General features: G+C 45.6%; 1 protein-coding gene across 8 annotated transcripts in view; it reads right to left on the bottom strand.

The window, feature by feature from the left end:
• The window catches only part of TNS1 (tensin 1), a 498,102-nt gene that overhangs the window by 220,111 nt on the left and 260,539 nt on the right, over positions 1-17,452 (bottom strand). Inside the window, exon 1 of one of the 8 annotated variants that reach the window (XM_066575549.1) lies at positions 16,694-17,309. The exons of the other annotated variants lie outside the window; for them this stretch is intronic. The gene's annotated coding sequence lies outside the window, so the exon portion shown is untranslated. Of the gene's footprint in view, positions 1-16,693; positions 17,310-17,452 lie in introns of those variants that run through there. 8 annotated transcript variants of the gene reach the window in all.

Below are 17,452 nucleotides of genomic sequence, written 5' to 3'. Positions count from 1 at the left end.
TGTGCGCTTTTACATGGCGCAATTCTTGTTCACTAGTTCAATTACGCAATCGCTGAACGAATTGTTGGGAGCATTTACACAGACCGGAATACTGTTCGTTGACTAGTTAGGGGGGTGAGGTTGTTTTGCAAACGTGTATCTGAAATTTCGACCCCTCCCCAACGCATGCTGATTGGTTGCCAAGTCCACTGCAAGCACATACATACATACGAGTGGTCTTCAAATGATCACTCGCCTCGATGGTCTCTGAACAGTCGGCGCAGCAGCGATTGTCCTTTCGAAGACCAGCGGGGACTGTTGAGTCGAGGATCGCTTACACGGATTTATGTGTTTATGAGAACCAATGAGTGTGAAGTGGGAGGGCAAAATGTTCAAAAAAGGCAGCAGCCAATCAGTGTTCGGTGGGACTGTTTGGCGCTGTTTGGTTCCAACATAAGACGGACCCGTTGCTCCACGGGATTCCCCTTTCCTGCTCTCTAAATGGAACAGGGAAATAGAACGCCCGACACTGATGTGACAGCAGCCTTATTATTAGATTGTCACGTAGTTCGTTTATTATTGTACAGGGTACATTGGTACAAGAGCAAATATACAGGGTGGCAATGGAAATGTAGGGCGGCAACAAACTCTTACGCCTCATTCACATGTGTGTTTTATCGCAGCCGATAAAACGGCGGGCAAAAATCGCGACCATCTGAACTATCGGATTCCAATGTATTCGTTCAGGCGTCCGATTTTCAGCCACGTCAAAACGTCATGGCCGGCGAAGATCACCAAATACACCAGCCGATGTTTTGACGTGGCCGGAAAAGATAGGTCTTCCCCTATTTTTCGACCGCGATCAGCTAGCGCCTCCCATAGGCTTCTATGGGAGCTGCCGGCAAAGGGAGGGGGAGGAAGTTTAGCAGCGGGTAGAGCTGGTAACCCATGTCAGTTGTCTCTATTGAGCCAGTGGAAGGATTTTAGAAGACTTATGCCGGCTGCAGGAACTCCGGGCTGCTGAGTCAATATGCTGCACCTGACCGTGTGAATCCGCTAGAAAACGCAAGATTTAGCCGCAACTTGCTTGTGTCTTTCTCTTGCCCATGCATCACTCATTTTGAACATCTATTCGGGCGACAGTTGCCCCGTGTAAAGCACCCCCCTCCCCCCTCACCTTACCCCTCAGCTCTACCCGCCTCACGATCGATTCCGGTGACACGCACTGCATGGCCAAGTTCCAAAGGCGATTCACAGGGGGCACAAACTTCTAAATGATCATTATGTCATAGAGCTCAAACTTATTAATTCTTCCTGCCAGACATGAAAATGTGGCTGCTTGACTTTCGTGAATGGGGCTCTTTGTGAGGACGGCGATTTGATACCGCAGATGACACGACTGGTTTGGTCCAATATTAATTGCATTTTCCCAAGATCAGGGATTGAACAATTGAAGTTATGAGAATAAGAGAAAAGAGGTTTGGCCGCTTTATTATAGCATTTGAAACAAAACATTCATGATCTCTGCTTGCTGTCAATGAATGGGAGCATTCTTGTTTACTTCCATACTCTAAACTCCCGTACAAACCTAATACTTCTTGGAGCATGGGATTTGTTACAGTTGTATCCAGTCTAGACAATCCTGCTTGCGCTCCGCAGTCTGGATAAGTTGTCTGCCCTCCTCTGTACAGATGGGCAGCCGGGAGCAGCAATGTGTAAAGAACAGCGGAGGGGCTGCAGTGCAACCCCCTCATTCTCATGATTGCTGGGGGTCCCAGATGTCAGACCTCCACTGATGATAAGGTGACGGCATATTCTAGTGATATACCAGGACTTTATGTGAGGGGAAAACTCATTAAAGTGGTTGTGCTGAGTTACAAAGTTGGGGATAACTTCATGATCAGTGGGGTCTGACCGCTGGAATCCTCACTAATCTCGAGAACGGGGCTTGGGTTAGTCCCTGAGTGAATGGAGCGCAGACCGCGCAGACACGCCGCTGCTCCATTCACTTCGGTGACAGTGTTACACCTAGAAATCTCTGGCACTGTCATAGAAGTGAATGGAGCAGCAGCGTGCCTGACGACCTCCACTCTGTTCACTTGGGGAACGACCGGACTCCCGTTCTTAGGACTATCGGGGCTCCCAGTGGTCGGACCCCAGCAATCATTAATTATCCCTTATCCTGTGGATAGAGATAACCTTATAATTTGGTGCGACCCTTTAACAACGTAGAGTGCAGACTGAAACATCGTACCTGCACTGATACATTGTAACAAACTAAGGCTGGGGAGATTTGAGGCTGATGTGTTCACCTCACAGAGGCCGCCTGCACACTGGCAGGTATGCATTGCGGAATCCATAGCGGGCGTCCGCCTCCGGATTCCACAGCAAATGCCGCCCATAGCATGCTGCGGTTCTATGCGGCTTCATCATTGCGGAAAGGTCGCGGGATCTGCGTCCTCGTCTAGTGATGATGTGGCATAATCACACATCCCGAAACAGATCTGGACCGGTACACAGGGGTCACCGGCTGGGCACCGTGCAGGAATCCGACCCGGCCATGTACCGGCAGCCAGAGGATTGTCTAGACTGAATGCAATTGGAACAAGCCTGCAACTGTGAGATGTATTAGGCCCTGTTCGCAGTAGGGGTCTCTATTGGGGGTCTTGTCACTTGTCAGCATCTATTAATGGTGTCCGTTGGTCGCAGTACGGATCCGCTGTATTCTGCACACCACACACAGGAGATGCTATTGTAGACACGCGGTTGGGTCTGTGCAGGTTTTCATATGGAAGATGTAGACAAGAATGTTCACATTCACAGACAGCAAGCGGAGATCTTGTGTGCAGCTCTCATAGGGGTCATCATATAGAGTTTCTGGACTTCTAAAAACAGCAAATAATATAATGCAAGGGAGACGAGGTATTATCACTGGAGAACGTGTGAGGAAAGCTGGGTGACAGTCACTGCGGGCGGTAATGATGGAACATGCGACTTGTCACCCAGCTGGCTTGGACTGTGTGTCATTCAGAGCACAAGAAAAGCTGGATGACAGTCACTGCGGGTGTGGGTATGATGACCATAGAGGTCATCTTCCAGCTGTGCCATTCAGGAAATGAGGAAAGTTGGGTGACAGTCACTACGGGTATGATAATGATGATCGGCAATGTTGACCATGCGGCTTGTCTGCATCTGTTCAGAGTTTAGATACAACTACGGGGCGGCCACGGAAAAGTAGGCCGGCATCACACTGTTATGAAAGCTGTGTAAAAGGAAACCTGCCTTTGTTGCCCATAGCAACCAATCACAGGGCAGCTTTCATTTCTTATGCTGCAGAAGTAAAATGAAAGCTGCGCTGTGATTGGTTGCTTTTGGCAACAAAGGTAGATTTCCTGTTAGACTGCTTTCTGTGGTGGGCTACTTTTCCGTGGCCCACCCTGTACACCGGTTATATGTTAGCATCTTGTACATTATAACGGCTGTAGATGCCGCCTGAGCGCCGCTTATCTTATCTTTCGCTTCTTCAAAGTTTTCTTCAGAATTGCAGCCAGAATAAATATATGTTAACCCTGGCAGGGGAAATCGTGTGCCGGGGTCCCGGCGTTAGGAGTGTTTACCGTGCCATAAAGCGATCAGTGATGGTGATAAAGAGGTGTCACTGTTGCCATAGTAACATAAACTACGGATGTTTTGCTCCTTTGTCAATGATTTACCAGAGCCGGAGGTAGAGCGCTACATTGTGCGAGGCAAAGAGACCGCAAGGGAAAACATGGGGATGAGAATGTGGCTTCTGCGGGCCGGCGGGAGCGAGTGGATGGGGAAAGGGGGCGAATAATTCTTAAGTCGTCTCCAAATGACCAGGAGCGAGTTGCGCCAGAGATGCTTTGGTACCGCTTGTACGGCACATCACACAGACACTCTGTCCGGGGACAGCGCCGATTACATGTTCTGTTCTCCTACAAGACTTGCACAAAATTAGGAAATGCAGCGACATTTCAAACTCGGACCAAGTGAAAAACGTGAAAGAATCCCTTCACATGAATGCGTTCTCTTTTCCGTACGAGCTCTGTCTGTCGCGTCACGGGCAGAACTCGTGAATTAATATTGGTCATGTAAATACACCCTCGGAGCACGGTCAAATGAGAGATTTTTTGCACACATAGGCGCGCCAAAAAAAAAAATGCTCGTCTGACCACGGCCTTATACATTGAGACGTTCTAATAGACTCTGGGCAGATGTATTATGTGGTGCATGCTAGATTTCTGGTGTACAAAAGTTGTAATTTTGGTAAAACTGCCAAAATTTCAACCCTTTAATGCAGTTTTCCAAAAGTGGGCGGGCCCTAGTGTTAGGGGGTGTGGCCACACAGGCCTGTCAAGTACTTTATGCTGGAAACTGGTGTAAGTTATAGCTGAAGCATATGCCCGCCCACGGAGGCCACGCCACATGTTACTGGCACCTCTTCATACATTTGTCGCACTGACTCCGACGCAAACTTTACTTCTAGGTGAATGTCTTTGTGGTTCCGTTCTTCCTTTTTAAAATTTCTGCTTGCTTTCAGTGAATGGGAACAATCTTGTTTATCTTCAGCAGCAGTTGAACACCTGTCCAGGGCTAATACTTCTCACAGCTGAGGGTTTGCTACATTTGCATCCATCTGCTATGGGTTATACAGTGTTTACTCCAGACTGATACATTGTAACAAACTCTACGGTCAGACCATTTTGCTTAGGGCGGCTTCACATCTTCGGTTCCGCCGAAGGAAATACCGGAAGAAAAAGCGCTGTTGAGCAGAAATCAGACGGACCCCATTGCAGTCAGTGGAGTCCGTTCAGCGCTGTTCGGGTCTATACTAAAACGGAGCCATTTTCCAGGGGTTCCCTAATGGAGCAGGAAAGTGGAACTCCAAGCGCAGCGGTGCGAAAAGCATTAGGAGTGTAACTCACATTAAGGCGCTTTCACGCGGGTTGAAATATTCTGCACGAAAGCTATCTGCATCAAAATCAGCCTGTCTAATAGTGTATTTGTGGCAGAATTGCTGCGGATTTGCAATGGCGAGTATCACGGCCCGTGTGAAAACGCGCGAAGATCTCACTCAGCTTTTCCAGAAACATAACTTGGAGAGTGCTGAACAGAACTGTGACGACAGTGACAGATGAGGAGGAAGACCTGAGGACTTCCAGATGTCGCTATATCCTACGTAGACTTTAATGGAGAGTAGCTGCGCATTCTCTGCCTTGGTCAGCGGCTGCAGCCTTAGTCTTGTGGCGACACAAGTAATATGATGATTTAGGCATAAGTGGAAGGTCCTGGACCCCAGTGCAGAATCTGTCACATGTCCCCCCCCCCCCCCCCCCCCCCCCTCACCCTGTGCCATCCATAATACGGCATGTTGGAGAAGAGGTGCGACCTAGAGTCGGTGTAGTCTTATAGAACGAACACATCATATACTATGTAGAGTCCACGTTAGCCTATGTAGAGCCAAATAACAATGTAGTAGCATTAAGCTGAAAATTTGATTTTACTAAATAAAACCTCACTTGGATTCTCGTTATTCGGCTCTCATACATTAGCTTGGACTCTACAGAGCCCATAACATCTACAGGACTACACCGACTGTAGGTCGTGCCGGAGTCCTAGCTTGTTCACCTCTTCTCCAGTTTCACAGACACTGATAAGACCATTGGTCCCCTAGGCAGCACCTGCTCTACTTTATATCCACACCTTTTTGGCGGCTCACCTCTACCTTATTCCAACACGTACGCACAGCAGCTCCTATTGGCCTCTGGTCCGGGACGCTCTGCCTGCTTTTTCCCACTTATTACAGTATGTGGCAGAGGGGCATTTAGGCCCCCCAGACCCCAGACCCTATGACTAGCTCTGCCTCCTTATGGTTCTACATACAGTGAAGGCGACATAGAAGTCAATATCAGACCATTGATTTCCAGCACAAATATGCAGTGAATACGCATGCATCGTGTGTATTCACAGCCTACCTGCGCATTCCCATTTATTTCAGTAATCTGGACCAAAATACAACACATTTTTTTTCCACAACCGAAAATCACGTGAAAAATACACACATGTGAATAAACCTAGTGAAATCAATAGGCTCTATTCACTCTGTACTACGTGCGGAGAACGGTGCGTATTTACATCCATGTGAACGACCCCGGCTATAAGCAGTCTGTATTCATCTCAGTTACAGGCAGAAAATACACAGCTTTCCTAAAGCCCTGAACTGCATATCGATATATCCCCTATTTTTTGCAGGTCTCTGAGCTACCCCCCTATACTGGGCAGGTCTCACACCCCTGCCGCAGCGGTCCCCCACTGACCTCCAGGTAGCACAATCACATGTCATCTAGCATGTTACCACTGCCATATCAACGCTGAGACTAGGAATTGGCCACAGCAGTCAAATGATCATGCTACCTGGAAGAGAGCAGGGGGCCAGAGTGGCCAAAACCGAGTGGTGGGGGAGCAAAAGTATAGGCTGCTTTTTTATTTTATGGCATAAAATGAGGCATTATTGAGCGGGGGCATATGGAACATTGTTACTGAGGAGGGTCAAATGGAGGCGGTCATATGCGGGCATTATTACTGAGGAGGGTCAAATGGAGGCGGTCATATGAAGGCATTATTAATGGGGGGGGTAAATATGTGGCATTATTATTGAGAGGTACATACGGGGGGGGGGTTGAGTGGGGGCATATGGGGGGGCATTTTTACTGAGGGGGGGCATATGTCGGCATCATTACTGAGGAGGGTCATTATTAACTATGGCGTAAATATGGGGCATTATTACTGTGACGGGTCACAAAGGATGTGGCATAATGGGGACAGGACAGCAGCTGCACATAAGGATTGGCCCTTTTCATTGCTCCACTGTTGGGAGTTGTGTATTTTCTATCACCCAGCTTTCCAAAACCCCTGAACAGAAAATACCTAAATCTCCATCTTTGTCTCCAGTGCTGATGCTTAACCGCGCATGGTTACATTCAGCGGTGTAGGAAAGCTGACTGACAACTTGGGAGCTGAGATATTACCATACTGGTTGTCAGGCAGAGCTGGTATCTGTCTACATCCATACGGTTATTACAGCGATGGCCAAAGACTGCGAGGAGCTCAGAATAGGTCATGTACATGTAGCAGAGCTGAATTTGTCATTTGACTCTCACACTTTTCTGCTGTGCAGGGTTTACCTGCAGTCCTATGTAAGATCACATATACCATTGTCATATCACTAACGAGGCAAATTACATACACAGCGTTTTGACCTGTGACAAATTCAACGTTGCTACAATATGTGACAAATGGAGTTCTAATGTACAGTATCAAAAAGACTCATCTCTGCAACATGTTCCACCCTGCTGCATGACAGTCAATCCTGTTCCATCTAACATACTAATATCACTACATGTCACAGACTCATCTCTGCAACATATAACAGAGTCTCCTCTACTGTATCGGCTACATTTCAAAGAACGAGCATTGCTACAGCACATCTCACAAACCCGTATTTGCTACATCTAACGCAGTCATCCCTACCTTATAAAATAAGCTCAGCCCTGCTATATTTCACAGACTCTCCTTTGCAAAGTTTTACAGGTTCGGCTCTGCTACATCTGTACAGTCAGCTTTGCCGAAAACTATTATAGCCTCATTGTCCTGCTCTCCAGGTATCAATCGTCAAATGAAGTGGCGACCCAGACACAAAGAGTACAATACTAGAGGAGATAACAGCTCCGGCTTGATGCCCGGCCTGGCTGTACATACTGTACATGCAGCTTACGCTCTACAATCAGCGAGCGCCGATAAGCGCGCCTACGCCGGCCATGTGCTTTTCATATTTTATCAGACATATAAAGAATCTATACATCTGACGATGGAAGGAACACATTCCATGCGGGGCCGTCTGGCACAACAACCTCGGCGGACTCAGGCGAGAAGACGCATTTGTTTTCCTAGGCGCTCGGCTGCACCGCTACGACTATATTTGGCAACTGTCACTTAGAAGGGTCCTGACAAAGACTCCTTTATCTATCAAGAAGGGAACATGAGGAGTTACGTTACCGGCTAAGGAGAGGATGATTAATCCCGCCGCCGAGAACTTTAATAACGTTTACGGAACAGGCGATAAGCGCATTACGCTTAGATTTCAACAAAAGAAAGATCAAGTGAGGGGCAGGAACATCAAGGATTTAAAGAGCTTAAAGACTAAGGGGTGACTACAGAGAACCCTAAAATCACCCCGTCTATGTCCCAGGGGTCCAAGGAGCTGAGATGCAGGGAGCTGCTATAGGTGTGCTGCTGTGGCATGGGGAAACAAAGTGGGGGTAGATATTGTGGTTGCACCTCGGCCCTGGAGTCCAGGGACCCAACAAGGCCTTCTTTAATGTGGGGAAATTAGAACTAGATCTGATACTGTGTTTCCCCGAAAATAAGACAGTGTCTTATATTAATTTTTGTTCAAAAAGGTTTAACTTTTTTACATGTATAGCTGCCTGGACACTATTTAAATTGACTTTTTAATTAACTGTTAGCAGGGCTTAATTTTGGAGTAGGGCTTATATTTCAAGCATTCTCAAAAAGCCTGACAAATCATTTTGCATCCTCAAAAATTCTGGAAAATCATGCTATGTCTTATTTTCAGGGAAACAGGGTAGTTGGAGACCCCGTTACAGATTTTGCCCCTCTGGTGATAACATTCTTCCCTTCATGTCACGGGCAGCAAAGAGGCCACAAAAGCAGCTCTACAATACATGGGCCCTAAAACAGCTCCCTATATAATAATAATCATCTTTATTCGTATAGCGCCAACTTATTCCACAGCGCAGGCATGGATAAATGCAAAACAATACAACAATTACAATGTTAGGTATATTCGATGGGTTGGGGGTGGTAAGGAGGTGCAAGAGGGGGAGGGGGGGAGGCATGGGGAACACAGGCAATTGGGGATTTCATGTGGAAATCAGTTATTAGAAGGCAAATGGGGTGGGGTGCCATAGGGAGTTCAGGAGATTTGGTATGCTTCCCTGAAGAGGTGTGTTTTTAAGGCACGTCTGAAATTTCGAGCATCGGGAATTGTCTGGATGCCTTGGAGTAGAGCGTTCCAGAGGATGGGTGCTGCTCTGGTGAAGTCCTGCAGGCGAGCATGTGAGGTTCGTATTACAGGGGTGTTTAGTCTGGGTGTGTTAGCCAATCGGAGTGAGCAGGCTGGGTGGTGTACTGACAGGAGGGAGGTGATGTATGGTGGCGCAGCGCCATGCAGAGCTTTGTGGGCAATATATATTAACTTCCTGGACCCCTGTAACTGTGTCAGACATTGGCGTCAACCTGGATTTTACAGGATTTGAGTAAAGTCTGATTTTTACCTCTTTTACCACACGGCACGCTCAATACTAAAGTACTGCACTAAATGGTACAAAAGCGATCAAACTATCTCAAGTTCAAGTGCCTCTGGGAGACTAAAAAACTAAGTGAAAATAAATTTAAAAAAGGTTTTTTTAAATTATTGTAAAAAATAAAGGACATTTAGGCCCCCTGTCCACGGCAGTAATTTCGCCAGCGGTAAATAGGGCGAGGCCGGTTGTTAGGAGGCTTGGCCACAAGCAGCCCATCATACTTACTATAATTTGCGCCAGAAACTGACAAAGTTTCAAATGTAGGCTTCAGTCTGGGGTGCTTGTGGATTTGTTGCACTTCCTCCAGCACCATCTCTACTGAGACCGGCGTATGGAACACTGCTCTAAGTAAATATGCCCCATTGGCTCTGTATGCACCATCAGATATCGCTTGCTTATATCTACTCCGGAGAAAGCTGCATCTCAACCAATATGACCAGAATTAACGCTCCTTCATTGCTGGTCACCCAGCTTTCCAAGATATCTAGTTATACAGCCATGATGGAGATGATCTTCAGCTGCATAACTAGATACATTCCCCTTCAGCCATATTACTGGTCACCCAGCTTTCCCAGTATCAGCTATAACTAAGACCCATCTGGGCTGGAGGCAGAATGTTTTATTCTGCTCTGTATCTTTCATGTTTTTGGGGATTTTTTCCCACATATCAAGAACAGCCGCTTTGTATAACCATTACCAGAGAGGTACGAGGTTCGTGGACGCGGCTCCTCGCACGATGATTCCTAGAAGCCGGAGACAATTCCATTCCCAGATGTTTAGAAATTCCAAAATGTTTTCAGCTCATACAGAAAAACATGTTGACACTCAGAGGTAAAGCAGTCATAAAGCTCTGGTCGCCGGACACGTATAGCATAATGTTCAGGTCCCTGAACCCATGTATCAGAATGCTCAGCAGAATAGGGAGTGCAGCTCTGGAGTATAATAGAGGATGTAACTCAGGATCAGTACAGGATAAGTAATGTATGTACACAGTGACTCCACCAGCAGAATAGTGAGTGCAGCTCCGGAGTATAATACAGGATGTAACTCAGGGTCTGTACAGGATAAGTAATGTATGTACACTGTGACTCCACCAGCAGAATAGTGAGTGCAGCTCCGGAGTATAAAACAGGATGGAACTCAGGATCAGTACAGGGTAAGTAATGTATGTACACAGTGACTCCACCAGCAGAATAGAGAGTGCAGCTCTGGAGTATAATACAGGATGTAACTCAGGATCAGTACCGGATAAGTAATGTATGTACACAGTGACTCCACCAGCAGAATAGAGAGTGCAGCTCTGGAGTATAATACAGGATGTAACTCAGGATCAGTACCGGATAAGTAATGTATGTACACAGTGACTCCACCAGTAGAATAGTGAGTGCAGCTCTGGAGTAGAATACAGGATGTAAATCAGGATCAGTACAGGATAATTAATGTATGTATACAGTGACTCCACCAGCAGAACAGTGAGTGCAGCTCTGGAGTATAAAACAGGATGTAACTCAGGATCAGTACACGATAAGTAATGTATGTACACAGTGAGTCCACCAGCAGAATAGTGAGTGCAGCTCTGGAGTATAATACAGGATATAACTCAGGATCAGTACAGGATAAGTAATGTATGTACACAGTGACTCCACCAGCAGAATAGTGAGTGCAGCTCTGGAGTATAATACAGGATGTAACTCAGGATCAGTACAGGATAAGTAATGTATGTACACAGTGACTCCACCAGCAGAATAGTGAGTGCAGCTCTGGAGTATAATACAGGATGTAACTCAGGATCAGTACAGGATAAGTAATGTATGTACATAGTGACTCCACCAGCAGAATAGTGAGTGCAGCTCTGGAGTATAATACAGGATGTAACTCAGGATCAGTACAGGATAAGTAATGTATGTACATAGTGACTCCACCAGCAGAATAGTGAGTGCAGCTCTGAAGTATAATACAGGATAGCTGTGCTAATAAGTCAAGGCTTGGTGTGACTATGCTATTTGCTTAGCACGACTGTCATTCAAATTTAATGGCAGTGGACAGTTACACACTACTTTGAATATGGCACTGCTATCTGTTTGTACACAGTGACTCAAATGTTTATATAGATTATATCCATATAAGAAGTCAATTGTAAATACCTTTAGGCCATCTTCACTTGGGCCGTAAACGTTGCAGAATCTCATTTTGGTGGAATTGCAGCAGAAATTCTGCGGCGTTTTACAGAACAAGCCATGTAGAGGTGATTTGACAAAATCTCCCTTTCATTTTCCTGAAAAATGTGGCAGCATTTTTTAGAAATGCTGCGGATTCAAAATCTGCAGCAGATTCATTTATGCTGCGGATTAATGATGCAGAATTCAGGAATTAAAAGGGTTAAATTTCAAAGCTGATCAGCAATTTAAAACGCAGCCAAATCTGCATCATTTAGGTGGCCACCGTGAACTTCCTGCGGAATTGCTGTCGGTACTCTGTTGTGGGGTGCCTGCAGCCATTTCTCCACATGTGAAGGTGGCCTAAAGGATCTGATACACAGACACAATACATGGCCTGACATTGCAGCACATAGCCTCATTGACAGATACCACAGGTTCCTATACTTCTCAGTAGTTTACTTACAAGGACCTGCAATTTAGAAAGAGGTGTCCATACCAGACAGCAGTGTAGTCAGACACCTACTCTATGGCCAGCAGATGAGAAACTACAACTCCCAGCAGGACATTCTGAGGTTGTAGCTTAATAACAGCCGGGGAGCTACTGATTGCCGACAACTGCTGGGGGCGACGAAGAAATAAACATTCAGTTACGTTTGGTGCTATCATCTAATATTTCTGTAATGCCTTCGAAGATTCGGGAGGCTTACAATCAGCAGCTTATGTGCAGCAGTGTTATAGGAGGAAGCACTGATATTACAGTCATCCCCACTCCGGCCTGCAATGGCTGATAATGATATGTACCATCTTCTTGCTCCGTGTATATGATGACTGTGTATCTATGACCCCATTGGACAGTTACTGGCATGTGTCACATGACGCATCGAGTAGTCCTGAAGTTACAGGAATCTGACCAGACCCCCTCATCCTGCCCGTTGGCATGGTATGAGCAGCAGTTAGGACTTATTTAGATAACCAAATTTGCGTAAGTCTTTCCGCACATAGAAAAGTCGCAGATATAATGCGACCATTTGATGCATGGGATTTATGTTGTTTCATTCAGACCAACGGGTTTTTTCCGCACAAAAATTTGTGCAAGAAAAAATAACACCTACTCTCTCTTTCTCGACCGTCTTTCTTATATGGCGCATGAAAAGATAGGTCTTGACCTACCTTTCGCCATCTTACGCAGCAAGCTCCCATAGACTTCTATGGCAGATGAAAAAAGTGTGTGTCTGTGTGTGTGTGGGGGAGTTACCTTGCATACATGTTCTATCCTTCTGCTTGCTCTCACATCACAGCGCCTGTTGTTTTCAATGGAGTCGGCCGAAGTATCGCACTATGTGCTAGGGGCACGCAATGTGATGCGAGGTCTTCCATTGAAAGCAAAGGGAGAAACTCAGCGATCCTCCGCCGCGACTGTTAGCCACGGTGGAGGATTCCTACATGCCTGAAGTGATGCAAGGCTATTTTGACATAAAAATGACTCGCATATGCGGGGAGTCCACATGGTGGGGAGCGCGATTCACTCCCCCATATCACGCTCGCCCGTGTGAAGTTAGCCTTAGGCTGCTTTCAGATGAGCATATCTTAGCTCCATATTTGGTCCATGTTTTACAGACTGTTATACGGAGCCAATAGAAATCTATGCATCTATTCACATGGCCGTATTTTTTATGGCTATTTTTTAAAAACACAGCATGACCTATTTTTCGCGCATTTACATCCATATTGCTATTCTTTTCCTTTGGCCAAATACTGATCAGCATTCACCCTGTTAAAAATAAAATATACAGAGGCAAATCCTGATAACAATACTGATGACATACAGTTGTCTCACCTGTAATACAGATCCGTATTACGGATGTGTTTCCATACGCTCATCTGAAAGCGGCCTTAGGGTGATATTCAATAAATGCCATTAAAGAGGTTTTCCGGGACATGAAAAAAAAAAAAAAAATTAAAGGGCTTAGAATGAAACAGACAATACTCACCTATCCTGACGGCTCTCTGTCCACCGCTGCAGGCCTGTTTCCCGCCACATGGAACCTGTAAGAAGCGGCGGGCAGTCACATGCCGTTCATTGTGCACATGACTACTGAGCCACCCACAGGCTTCAGTGGCCATAGAAGAGTCATCGCTGAAGCCTGTGACTGGCTGAGTGGTCACATGCACAATGAACGGCACGTGACGGCCTGCCGCTTGTTCTGGGTTCTGTGTGGTGGGCAACCGGGCTGCAGCTCAAGTCAGAGGTGAGGACTCAGTTGTTCTTCATGTTAAGCCCTTTTTTAACTTTTTTTTTTCATGCCCCAGAAAACTCCTTTAATGGCGCTCATGTAATAGCGGTAATTGCAGCGCTGCATGTGTGGGCAAAAATGTGTGAGCTAGTGGCCAGTGCTAGCCCTCGTGTAATATGATGGCCCTTATAAGATAGGCCCTTATGATTGTCAGAGGAATCCAAGTGCAGTCATGGTGTCTTGTATGTTTTTGTGGTGTTTACAAACTGATACATTGTTGCGATGTTGGGATTTGACTACATTGTATCCACATGTTTACTATCACTTTAGTCATCAAAGAGCTGAACATACATTGTGGAGCAGAAACACAATTGTGTGCCCATAAATCCTACATGTAGTAGAGCTAGAACAGCAGTTTAGTTCCGTATTTATGTAATCTGGTTGATTTACCAGCAGTCCCATGTAAAAAAACCTAATGTAGATAATACAGACACGCTCAGCTCTGCTGCATTGGCAAACTCAATCTTGCTCTATCTGACACACTCAGCTCCGCTGCGCTGACATACTGTTTTCTATAAACTCAGCTTTCCTTCATCAAACCAGTTTAAATCTGCTGCACATAGGACCTGCGTCACCATGTTATCCCCGTGAGGCTTGAATCCCGCGCCTGTTAAAATCCGTGCATCTCTTCTCCAAAACCGCAAAATTAAATTCTGCATCAAAAAGTTTTCTGCTGCAGAATTCAGGATGTCTTGCAGAATTGCTTTTTGCAGATTTCTAACAGAGAAGATGTAATTCTACAATTAAAATCAGCAGGAAACAAATGCAATAAACTCCACAAGACGTTCCACAATTAAAAATGCAACAAACTTGCACTAGTTGACAAAGCCCGCATCTGCGCTGCATCCTGCGGACAGTTCCGTCCCGTGTGACAGCTCCCTATGGTGGGTTCTGCTGATACCTTCATCTCACCAGTTCAGTTCTGCTACATCCAACCAATTAACATGTATGACAGGACAAGACAAACAACTTGCTTCACAGACCTGTTAATAAACTAAGGCCTGTCATTGTGATTTACGGTCCCTGTGGCCGATGATCTCACCTGTACGCCAGTAGCCGACACTGGAGGTCATGTATCAGGTGATTTGTGTATAGACAGATGTAGCACAGTTCAACCCAACGCTGACAACTTGCTGCAACAAGTTATCTCAGAACAACAAAAACTATTGAATTTCAGCAGAACCGTCTTCTGGTGGAACCAAACGGCACCGAACGGACCTTCATTGACAATAATGGGGTCTGTTTGATTTCCGGACAATAGCCCAACATTTTGCTGACATTTGCAGGACAAAATAGCGCAACTTGCTGTTCTCTCTTGTCCTGTTCTAACAGAAGTCAGCGATGGAGGTTCCAAGTGGAAATCCTGACTCTGATGTGAACGAACCTTAACACAAATTGGAAAACAAGATGACGCATATGTTATAATATGTGGGCTTTTCTGCCACGCCCCCTTGAATTTTTCAAAAATTGTGCCAGATGAGTACAAATCTCATTATATATTATAATATCAGAATAAAACGACAATATAACATGTAAATGGACCCGGAGAACTACAAATCCTGACAAATACACGGTCAGAAATGGCTATAGAAAAATAGTGACCCAATCGAAATACAGGCTATAAAATATGTTGCCTTAGAGACTTTCACACAGAACAGAATGTGCATGTTTTTTAATGGAGCTTGAAATTTGCCTCATTTCAAATCCGCATGTCTTATTTCCGCAGCAGAAAAGGTCGCCGCAGCAGAATTAACAGCGTGTTGCAGAATTGTTGTGGATTTCTAACATACAGAAGAGATGTAATCCACAGCAAAATCTACGAAAAAAAAGAAATTTCGCAAAATGTTATCCTAAACGCATTTCACAGTTAAAATCTGCAGAATCCACATTATTGCGGAATAACTCTGCCCTCGCGTTAGGTCCCTTACGTTCATTATTTCCCCATCACAGGCGGTATTGTTTATAAACGACACTTATGGTTAAATCATTTAGAAAAAGAACGCTGCATCCTTTTATCCAAATGTATCACTTTCCTATCATCAGCCATCCCATCAATAATGAATCTAGAATTGTGCACCCTCTCCATGCTGTGATATACTGTAGTAGAGCCGAGTTTGTCATTAGCTGTTCCTTCTGTACAACTTGACATCTCACTAGGGTAATGCAGAATCATTACCTTCAAGACTAAGGAAAACCGTAAATAACAACAGGCGGTGACGTAACAGCACATGGTGCCAAATGCCAAACGCAGCACTACTACATCTTTACATGAATCTCAAACTAATCTTGAACTAAACATACCGATGACTTTAAGGCTGGATTCATACGGATGTACTGTATTTGCGCAGGGTTTTGCGCGTACAATATGCAGTGAATAGAACTTGCTAATTTCAATGGATTCGCTCACATACGTGTATTTGTGGTGCATTTCATTTGTGCAAAAATCCATGCAGCATGCTCTATTTTCATGCACATTTGCGCAAGGAAAGAGCACATATTGGACTAATTACATTAATTGCTCATTTCAATGAATGGGAGCAAGGTTGCCTGTTTTCGTACATGCAAAAAGTACAGTAAAGCACGCAAATACGCAACGCTATTGTGCAAATACACAGCGTAAATGCACTTATGTCCATGTGACACCAGCCCCAGTCCCTTGAGTCCGTGTTGCATCGTCTATACAGGTATTTGGGATGCTATATTTCCCATATAAGGATGTCTTGAAATCCGCCATATAATCAATAACCCACAATTCCCCGTCTTCCTCCTACCCCTGCCATGAATGTCATTCCTATCATACTCTGGATGCATTAACTCCGCCAGTACAAAGCCGCACACTTGTCCCTTGTCTCACCTTACACAGCTGCAACAAGATCACAGTGTATCAGCCTCCTCCAGGTGCCACCGCCGCTGCTTCTTGCTTTTTTTTGCCCCCCTTGTACAAATCCAAAGTTAAACTGGCAATCAAAAAGGAAAAAAAAAAAAAAGCCTAAAACGTATCTTGTGCCCACCTTCCTTTCTTCATACCTGGGCACAGTGGTCAGGAGGGGGGCAGAGTGATGGAGGACAAGAAGAATGAATACAATGTATCAAGCAAGACACAACCAAAGTGTCAACGTTTGCAACAACTAGAAACAATGTTGCGAAAAAGTGGAGCAAGTTCCCAGAAAAAAAGAATGTGGGGGGAAGAAGTGGAAGCGGTGCAAGATCTGTCCCCGTGTGCGAGCCGCGTGGGGCTGAAGCAAACACTGTGCATGAAAAAAAGCTGAAATGCGATGTAGGGAGGGGAGGGGGCTCTTATTCCTTTCTATCCATTTGCCTCAATCTTGTTTCTCTTTTTTTTCATGAGCGGCTCACTCCAAGCAAAACACATACACACCCAACAGCAACTCCTGGCTGCTTTACTGATCTGTGCAGCCTTAAAGGGCATGGAATCCAGGAGGGGGGAAATAACATTAAAACACACATACAGAAGAGAACAGCAGGACTGCCGGGCTGGGGGGGGAACTGCGGCCAGGTGGGAGGGAGCACAGCTGGGAGAGGTGGAGGGAGGAGGGGCCTCGCCAGCAATTCCTTCTCCAGTTCTCTTCCACATGTTATAAAATAAAAACTG

Source organism: Eleutherodactylus coqui, chromosome 8, assembly GCF_035609145.1.
Source record: "Eleutherodactylus coqui strain aEleCoq1 chromosome 8, aEleCoq1.hap1, whole genome shotgun sequence".
Lineage (NCBI taxonomy): Eukaryota > Metazoa > Chordata > Amphibia > Anura > Eleutherodactylidae > Eleutherodactylus > Eleutherodactylus coqui.
Note: the sequence above shows the minus strand (reverse complement) of the source record. Positions and strands in the feature narration are given on the sequence as shown.